The sequence below is a fragment of the Triticum aestivum genome, chromosome 3A, assembly GCF_018294505.1.
Source record: "Triticum aestivum cultivar Chinese Spring chromosome 3A, IWGSC CS RefSeq v2.1, whole genome shotgun sequence".
Lineage (NCBI taxonomy): Eukaryota > Viridiplantae > Streptophyta > Magnoliopsida > Poales > Poaceae > Triticum > Triticum aestivum.
The window spans coordinates 339,097,112-339,106,539 of record NC_057800.1 but is presented as its reverse complement, the minus strand read 5'-3'; the positions used below and the strand labels follow the sequence as shown (position 1 = coordinate 339,106,539).

At 39.8% G+C, this 9,428-nt stretch overlaps 1 long non-coding RNA gene across 2 annotated transcripts; it reads right to left on the bottom strand.

The window, feature by feature from the left end:
* Positions 1-3,215: 3,215 nt before the first annotated feature.
* On the bottom strand, positions 3,216-5,694 carry LOC123061261 (uncharacterized). Of its 2 annotated transcripts, none has more exons than XR_006428824.1 (2): positions 4,057-5,694; positions 3,216-3,579 (listed from the first exon to the last, which is right to left on the bottom strand). It is a non-coding gene; the product is annotated as an uncharacterized lncRNA (long non-coding RNA). The 2 variants fall into 2 exon arrangements; XR_006428825.1 differs by having other exon boundaries at positions 4,132-5,694.
* Between the last annotated feature and the right edge of the window lie 3,734 nt (positions 5,695-9,428).

The window sequence follows — 9,428 nt, the reverse complement described above, 5'->3', positions numbered from 1 at the left end:
CTTTTTTGTTTTTCTCTGCATTATATGCATCTAATACTTTGTAAATTCTTCAGTTAATTCCTTGCAAATCTTTCTAAGATCTTAATTACCAAGTAAGCTGAGGTGACAATTTTTTTTTCTGTATTGAGATCAGCCTCACCGAGACATGCCTATCGGCTAGACCGAACTACAATAATCTTTGTAGATAGTTCATCGGTACAACCAACAAGGACAAACCCGGTCTGACCGATATGCATCATCTATGACACTACCAACTCGGTTTCACCGATGGACAAGAATCGGCGTTACGGATTTCACTACTGAGAAAACATTTTGCCATTACAAATGTCATTTCTTCTCCAGCTCCACTCGATGATTCTTATCCTCTACTCGCATCTTAAATTACATGCTCCTTTGTCATGTGACTCAAGGACCACACTTATTTGACTCATGCTCTAGAAGAACCCTTCTTGGAAATTGATGTCAAAGGGCGAGAGAGAGCACATCAAAGCTTATCACATAAGAGAGAAATCACATCTTAGCTTCTCCGGATGCTTATTAACAATAGAGGAGAGAGAAGTCACGTGTCTTTAAGAGGGGAAAGACATGTTAGTGTATGTTATATTTCCTTTGCTCTGATTTTCCTTTGCTCTAATTTTCTCTTACGCTACCTTCTCTCGTTATCCAATATCAGATTCAGGGAGAGAAAGAGTCCATATCTAAGGGAAGAAAATCTTTGGAATTCATAGCATATCTTTAATCCTTGGGGACATGTCTATATTCAAATAGAGTACTAAGTACTCACCCATTACATGTCATCCCATTCTTGATACTTTTGTGTTTTTTCTAAACTTGCTTTGATTAGTAGTGTCGTTGTGTTATCTAACACTGTTTTCTCAAGTTCACCTCTTCCAAAGTCAGCTCAATACCACAAGGTAAGTATATACATCACACTCATGTACATGATGATCTCTTGTTGATGTACATATTGTTTCCAAAGACTCGTGAACATGAAAGTACACTTATTTTATCAACATCATCTATACCTAATAATAAAGCACGGATTGACTCTGTGGGTTCACCGTCACAATACGCTTCTTCACGTGAATTTACGCTTTCAATTTTTTCCACCTATATTATTTTCTACATATTCATCCGAGGTGGTACTATATATCAATTCCAAGATTTCGTCGATCGATTGGGCCGTTTTATCTGCCCTGACTCCCGGATGGGCTGAACTGGGCTTGGTCCACATCTTTTTTTCAACAAAAAACAACGACTTGAGAAAGAGCGAAAAATACCTGTGGTGCGTTTCGAACTCACGACCATCGCCTAAGCCCTGAAGGCTGCAGCCAACAAATCCGGTCTGTTTGTTTTGCGAAACAACGTGCTCACGCAATAATAGTCCCACCTCGCTCCTTTCCAACCAGTTTTACTAATTTTTATACACCGGCGACCTTGCCGTATTAGCACTTCAGAAGTCGACAAGCAATCGAGGGGAACCGAACGAATTGACCCTGAAAAGTGAGAATATGTGAATAAACCCAACGGACGGAGAGGGTGGATGATGACGAGAAGGTTACAACGTTTTTGCTCGGGGGGTGTCGCTGCCAATGGCGCTGCACAAAAAGTGTAGATTGCAGGCTAGACGCGTACACTACGTCCACGATGTGGAAAGCCTATACTATCTAGCTAGCTCTTATCCTTTTGCATTGAAATCTATATTTGCTTATGAAAGTTGTCTTTTGTGTACCCAGTTTCACCATTATTTTGTAAAAGCTTTGAGTTTTTTTATAGTGTCAACCTTACATTAATTGGGAATTTATGATTGATAATTAGTTTAAATTATACTTTGTCACTTACACATTTCTGTAACTAAAAGCTGCACTTTCCAGATGTACGATATATACTATACATATCTAACTTAAGATGATCACACTTTTAATACATTCATCAGGACTACGTGTCAACTAAAAAGCGCCAAGCATTATAAACTCTTTACTTTCCGACCGTCATACTCCCTCCGTTCCAAAATAAGTGACTCAACTTTGTACTAGCTTTAATACAAAATTAGTACAAAGTCGAGTCACTTATTTTGGGACGGTGGGAGTATTTTGAAAAGGAAAGTATAAATATAAATTAATGTTAATAGGGACTGCGAGATATAAGAATTAATATATGTTTTATTTGAAGCTGCTACATGTATGTGAATGATGCACAATTACTTTTGCATTGAAGTAGTTGATCATCTATCGGATCGTTAAATGTTTAGATTTCTTTAAAAAAAATTACGCAGGGTTGTTGAATATCAACAAGTTATTACAAATAATCCAAATTCTTTATAGCAAGTTGAAGGAGTAGCTTTTATTGGCAGCGAAGAAGATTATGAGCTTTTGGAATACAATAGGACATTCATGAAGTGGATCCTTATGAGTATTAAAATCATATTATTCACCATGACAGGCAAACTCTCAAATACCACACAAACTCGCAAATTTATTTTGTACCCGTTGCAACACACGGGCCTTTTGCTATCTTTCCCTAATAATAAAGCACGGATTGACTCCGTGGGTTCTTCATCACAATACGCTTCTTTCTGTAAATTTACGCTTTTAGTTTTTTTTCAACATGTCCATATTTTTTTCAAAATCCAAGGTGGTACTAATATAATAATATATTTATATATCACTTTGTGTTTCGTCTGTCTACTGTTTTACTTCGTACGCTAATTTATGTCTACTAGTAAGTATGCACGTGCAACGCACGTCTCTACTAAAATATGTTCTATTATGAAAAATAATAATTCTATCATAACGTAAACCTACTTCCTGAGAAGCTGAAATCTTATGCAAAGAGCATATAATTCCTAATTCGTATAAATGATTGAAAATATTTTGCTTAATTAATTAATTGATAGAAAATCACCCCATCAAGAAAATTAAATTATGTCCGCCCCCACAGCTAGTGCATCTAGGAAGCGGACGCCGTCGCAACACCTCCCCGGCAACCATGGTACCATATAGATGTTCATCATGCACACAAAACTGTTTGTCATGTATCACAGTCATGACCTCTTAATCTGCATAACTTAATTCATGTGTTATTCGTAGCTTAGAGTCATCATTGAATGTAAAAAGAACTAAATTTGAGGTATAATATTACCAATCAAGAGAAATATATCTTCAATCTTATTATCTTCTACTTGGTACCTACGAATGGGCCAGAAAAAAAAGATATGCAGGTGTGTGTATAGAGGCAATGGAAATTAGTAGTTTACACATGAGCTAATCAAATGACATAATTTTATCATAATTCTGAGATACAAGTTTGTGCATCTAAGAAACAAAATATTGCTAGTTCATACAGAAACAAACCATCAAGATGCGTCAATATGACATCCTCGCCCCTGCAGCTGTACCAAGCACTCTGAGGTACACGTGAAACCAGTCACAGAAGTCTCCCTAACAGACAAATCGGATGCACAAACCACTAAAGGTGGAACCACGCTTACTCATAACTTGAAGGTCCTGGCCAATGTAGTCCATTTGTGGTCATTTAGTGTCACTCGTTCCATGGCAAGGTCCAAAGCAACAAAGGTATCTGCAACCAATTATTTCAAATAGCATGCTTCTCTTGTGAATTTTCACAATAAAGCACGTACCCGACTTTTAATCATTTGGAAATTAACAACATAGCATTAGGATTATAAGTCGAATTGCTCTTAGTGAGAAACAACAAAATCAAATAGTAGCTAACATGACCATAGTGCTCCTTAATGTGTATGAAAGTGATATTTTTTCTAATGAAAATCTCCAAACCATTATGTACTCCTAATTTGAACATCATTATCATCTCAAGCTTAAACACGCTATAATCAGTGGTTTATTACCACATGGATGGATAATAAATCTTACAATTTCATGAAAAATATAAGTTGATAGTACTACGATAAAGGATCAAATTATTAATTTATGGGAGTTCATTGCTGCACAAATAGACTGCCCTTAAGATTTATATGCCCAAGAAAAATGGGCAAGAGATGCAGTAAAAAGGAATCCATAAGTTGATGACACGCACCTTCATAAGGGATCCAATTTTTTTGCTGAATGGACTAATCTATACAGCTGTATAGCAATCTCAAAGCTCTCTCACCTATATACGGATCGAGATCCTCCAAGGTAGCTCAGCCTACTGCAGAGGGACGTGATGTGTGTATCCCCCGTTCGTAAGCCATCCGACGACGGCAGAAGCATTCACTCGCAATGAAAACCATCTCCATGGTGGTGGTCGGCTGAGCCACGCCGTAGTTGTCGCACCACTGCAGGCCGATCAGCTGATAACTGAATGTAGCTTTCAAACTTGTTAACTGAATTAGGCCATGTCGCTGTAGCATTCCACTTGCTACTTAGACATTTTTAGACTTGATAACTGAATTTTGTTTGGCAAAAGAGATTAAACATTCCATTTGCTTGCACAAATAAATCGGCATGACGTAACCTTGCCATCGGCGGACCTCTTGTCTGTGTATCTTTTCCGGACTCCAAAGCCCTTTAAACCAGGGGCATGCATATAGCTAAATCAAAATGCCCAAGCTTCGTTTGAAATTTTAAATTCCATGCCAACATGAGGTACCAAACCGGACAATAAACCTCTGTAATAGAAAAGTAATCATGAGCAAAAAAACTTGTGCAAGTGCCATATTTCATGATAAGAGAAAAAATATGATTCTTACTAAAAATTGTGAGACCTCATGAAAATAAGCAAGAAGTGGGAATACTTGGGACAGCTAAATCCATCTAGTATACAGAATGAAATTAAAAAGTGGTGCTATGTGTTAGACTCTTCTTCCATCTCAATATATAAAATACAACTGGCTGATTCTTCCTTCTATAAAGGGGAAAGTTTGATCAAGTTGAAAGCAGCCTTCAAAATTCTATCAGTTCTAGTGACCTATTCATGGGAAGATGGCATGAGAAAGGGAAAATTCAGACTTAGGCACCAGATTGAGAAAGAGAGCAGGTTGTCCTCATTCAGTTGCTTCTTCCATGAGTAAAGGGCAGAGGTTGATCAACTTGAAAGCAATATGATGTTCCTAATTCCATCAATTCCAATGAGCGGTTAATGGGGAAGATAGCAGGAGAAAATCAAACTTTAGAATTACGTACAAGATTGAAGAAAGCAAACTTCAGAATTAGGTACAAGATTAAAGAACAGAGCACTTCGTTCTTGGCGATCGATTCCTTCACCAGAACGTGATTGAAGAACAGAGCAGGCGTTCTCCAGCGATCCACTCCTTCACAAGAAGGCGCTCGCCCGCCTACGCCTCTACTCGGACCAGGCCGCCGCACTGCCGGCGCGCGCGTCGCTTGCCGCCGATGGGACCTCCCGCGCCCACCCAGCCAACTGCACACCAATCTTCGAGGCGTCGGTGTAGTGACAGCGCAGGGGCCTCCATCCCCGTCTCCGTTGATCGCGTCCTTCACGCTAACGCGTGACCAGATCGAGGAGATCAAGGGCACGGCCACGGTGCACGGCGCACTATACTTGTCGGCGTTCGTGGCGGCGGCGGCCGAGCTCTTGGAGCGTTGAGCAGGCGGGGGAGGCATAGGGCATTTGCGCGATGGGCGGCTGGTCGATGTCGAAGTCACCGCGGAGGTCGGGCCTGGGGTTGGAGAGCACGTAGGAATAGGGATAGGATGGGTCGTGAGGCGCTGATTGGGGGGCTTTTCGTTCACAGGCAGAGTTTTCGTCCGCCGATTTAAATTGCTAAACGCACTTCGCGTGAGGGATATTGTTATCTCGACGGTTAGATCTAACTGTGTGAGTCTGATTGAATGGTTCTAATTGCTTTGGGTTGTTGTGTGTACATAAGACGGGAGACGCATAGAGATGAATATGTTTGCTTGTTTAATAGTAGTATATATATATATATATATATATATATATATATATTATATCGTCGCTCGTCACCAAGCCAGCCCGAGCGAACGAACCAGGCCATGTGCGCCTAGCACACCCGGCCCACTATCGCGGCCCCAAGAGGGAAAATTACTAAACAAGGTTTTTATTGTCTAAAAAGGGTTTTTATTGTAATAATAGTCCCGCCTCGCTCCTTCGCGTCCAAAAACATCAACTTTTATATGTTGGCGGCCTCGCTACATCGGAAGTCAACAAGCAACAAGCAAAGGACGGGAACAGGGCAAAGGAATAATCCCGCAAGTGGAAAGAGGAGGCAAAGGCATATAAACTCTCTAATAATAGAAGGTTGTGAAAAAATCAGATTGGATTAGCGCAAAATACTTATACTTAACTCAAGAAGGGTTGCCTAAAAAAAACTTAACTCAAGAAGGAGTCATGCACACGATTGCCGGGTTTGGCTCTACATTTTCTTTTAAATTGGATTTGCATCTGTTTTTTTGTTGTACTCATACTAACTACACAGGTTATGACATACACGGTGGAAACATATTTGTCTGGACGCCCAAATGAAGTAAATACATAAATTATCTTGAGGAGCTGTTGACCCAGATTTATACGAGTTCATAATAAATCATCAACATTAAAACATAGGCATTTACATGTCATGGCCACATAGTCTTTAGTTGTTCTCAAAAGAGTTATTTTTTCAGATCAGGAAGAAGATGCCATGCTTGATGTCCCTTAAGACCGTCATGTTGAACGTGATACGGAGGAACGTGGCAACCAGCTTAAACATCATTTTAACCCAAAAATTGATACTATGGAGAAATGAGAACAATTGGGATGCATATGCGATACTTTTATTGTCTGATGTCAGTGCAATAGTTAATCCGCCGCTGTGGTGTGTGTTTTATTACTAGGTACCGACAGACTGAAATACAATGTTGTACTAAAGTGGTCGGACAATAAACATGGTGTATACAAGAATGCTCTTACTTTAATATCATTTTTTTCACTTTCTAAATTACTTTGAAGAGAAGCATGATTCTGATACTATGTCCAGCGTAATTAAATTTATTTATATGTAGCTACCTATGTTCTATTTATGATGCAAAAATTATATCAGTTTTAGTCAACAACAGATTCATAAAGTATACGAAACTCACATGTAGGCAAGCAATTTGGATGGCAATCTCAAGTCACGGAAGCTAAGAAACAAAGAAGAGAAAAAGATAGAGAGCAGTATGCACGGGCCAATGAAGAACTAAAAAAGCATCATGAAGCGTATTAACTAAAAAAAATAAAGATTCGCCTCAGTTGCAAAGAAAAATACATAAATGGTAGGAAGAAATATGCAAATATGGAGCCACCACAGAAGGTAAAAAGGTGTGACTGGAAAATGCAGAAATACACAAATATGCAACCAGAATAAAAGAAAACTTACCTGCAATTTTTTTCAAAGAAAAGCTGGAATAGAGCAAATTACAACTACCTCTGGGCGCAACACACTAAGCAAAGATTCAGTTGCGATAGATCGCGTGAAGACACAAGTTAGTACATTGGTCCATATATACGACAAGGTCTTCAAAGTAGTGCACACACACAACATGCTTGGACGCAAGGCGAAGTATGCGACATTTTTATTGTGTGATATCAGTAACTCAACACAAGAGTTGTGTGTATGCTATTTTTATTGTCAGTATGATGGTTAATTAACTGATGAGATATGTGTTGTCACTATATATTAATGGTCCGATCTACAACATCATATTGAAGTCAAACAAAAAAAATATCATGTGTGCTCCTCAAAAATCCTTTGAATTAGTAACTGAACTCTTGAAGAATGTGCTTCAAAGTCGAGAAAAACGCACTCGGTGGAAGTCCTTTGTGCACCCCTCTCTTTCTAACCACTGTCCGTCCAATCCGTAGCAACGCATGAGCACGTTTCCTACATATATCTATACCTTCTATTAAAGGAAGTGATATTTTTGGTTTCGTCCCGCTTTGTTTGGTCCCGCTCCAATTAATTTTACGTCCGCTATTTGGTTTCGTTACTTGCCATCCATTTTGGCCCAACAGTGGAAGCCCATCTGGCGGCACACGTTATTTGGTTTCGTTACTTGCCACCCGTTTTGGCCCAACAGAGGAAGCCCATCTGGCGGCGCATGCTATTTGGTTTCGTTCCTTGCCACCCATTTTGGCTCAACGGAGGAAGCCCGGCTAGTGGCGCACTGTGGCCGAGGTCTGGAGAGCTGGCAAAAAATAAAATTACCGACGGAAGGGTTCGATCTCATAACCTGCCAACCGGCCACACACAATTTGTCCAACTGGCCCAGCTAGAGATATGAGAGATTTTTTTCTCCCGTTGCAACGCACAGGCCCTTTTGCTAGTTTACTCTAATGCATATAGTCAAGATACATGTAGCTCATTGCTTGCTCTGACATGACTATGCATTCACATGCTCTCATACTCTATCTTTACATGATTGCATACATGTAGGGGAGCCAAATGCATGTTACATGTCTTTCCAAAAAATGCATGTTACATGTCTTTCCAAAGCTTTACCTGATACTCTTCATATCTTTAAGTGAAGTTTTGATGTATGTTGTCATCAATTACCAAAAGGGGAGAGATTGAAAGCACAAGTGCTTCCTTGGTGATTTTGGTAATTAATGTCAACATATCTCTTGTTGGACTAATATTTTCAACTACTATATTCTAGAAAGTTCAACAACGGCGTGGCATGGACAAGAGGATGTGGAACCCCTTCAAGATGCTAAGGACAAAGTTTCGCAAGTTCAAGACTCTTCATTTCTATTTTAGTGATCCAAGATCACATTGAGTCCATAGGAAAAGCTAATACTATTAAAAGGAGATTAGGTGTTTCTTAATGGTGTACTTTCTCAAAATGCTTAGTGATATACTCCAAAGCCGTCAACCACTTTCCCAATTCCAAATATGTCCTAAACCTAAAGTCAAACTTGGCCCCACCGATTTGATCTATCCGGCACCACCGAGTTTCTTTGACATAGCCATAGCCAGAAACCCTAATCAGTTTGGTCTCACTCATAGGAATTTTGTTCTCACCAATATGGGATTGCAAACTCTCTGTTTCCCTTCGTAACATTTCGTTCTTACGGGAATGAGCGATCGGTCCCGCTGAGTTTGCCTGGCCAACTCTTTGGTTTTCTCATTACTAAAATATGTCCCACCGAGTTCATGCAATCGGTCACACCGAGATGAGGTTTTGCCCTAACCCTAGCACATCGGTCCCACCGAGTTGATCATGTCGGTCCCACCGAGAATCCTAAAGTTCACATTTTGAACTGAACCGATCTCACTGAGTTCACCAATTCGGTCTGACAGAGTTGGGTCAAATGTGTGTAACGGTTAGATTTTGTGTGGAGACTATATATACCCCTCCAACCCCTTCTCTATTCAAGAGAGAGCCTCAGAATGTGCCTACACTTCTACTATTCATTTTTTGAGAGAGAACCACCTACTCATGTGTTGAGACCAAGACATTCCA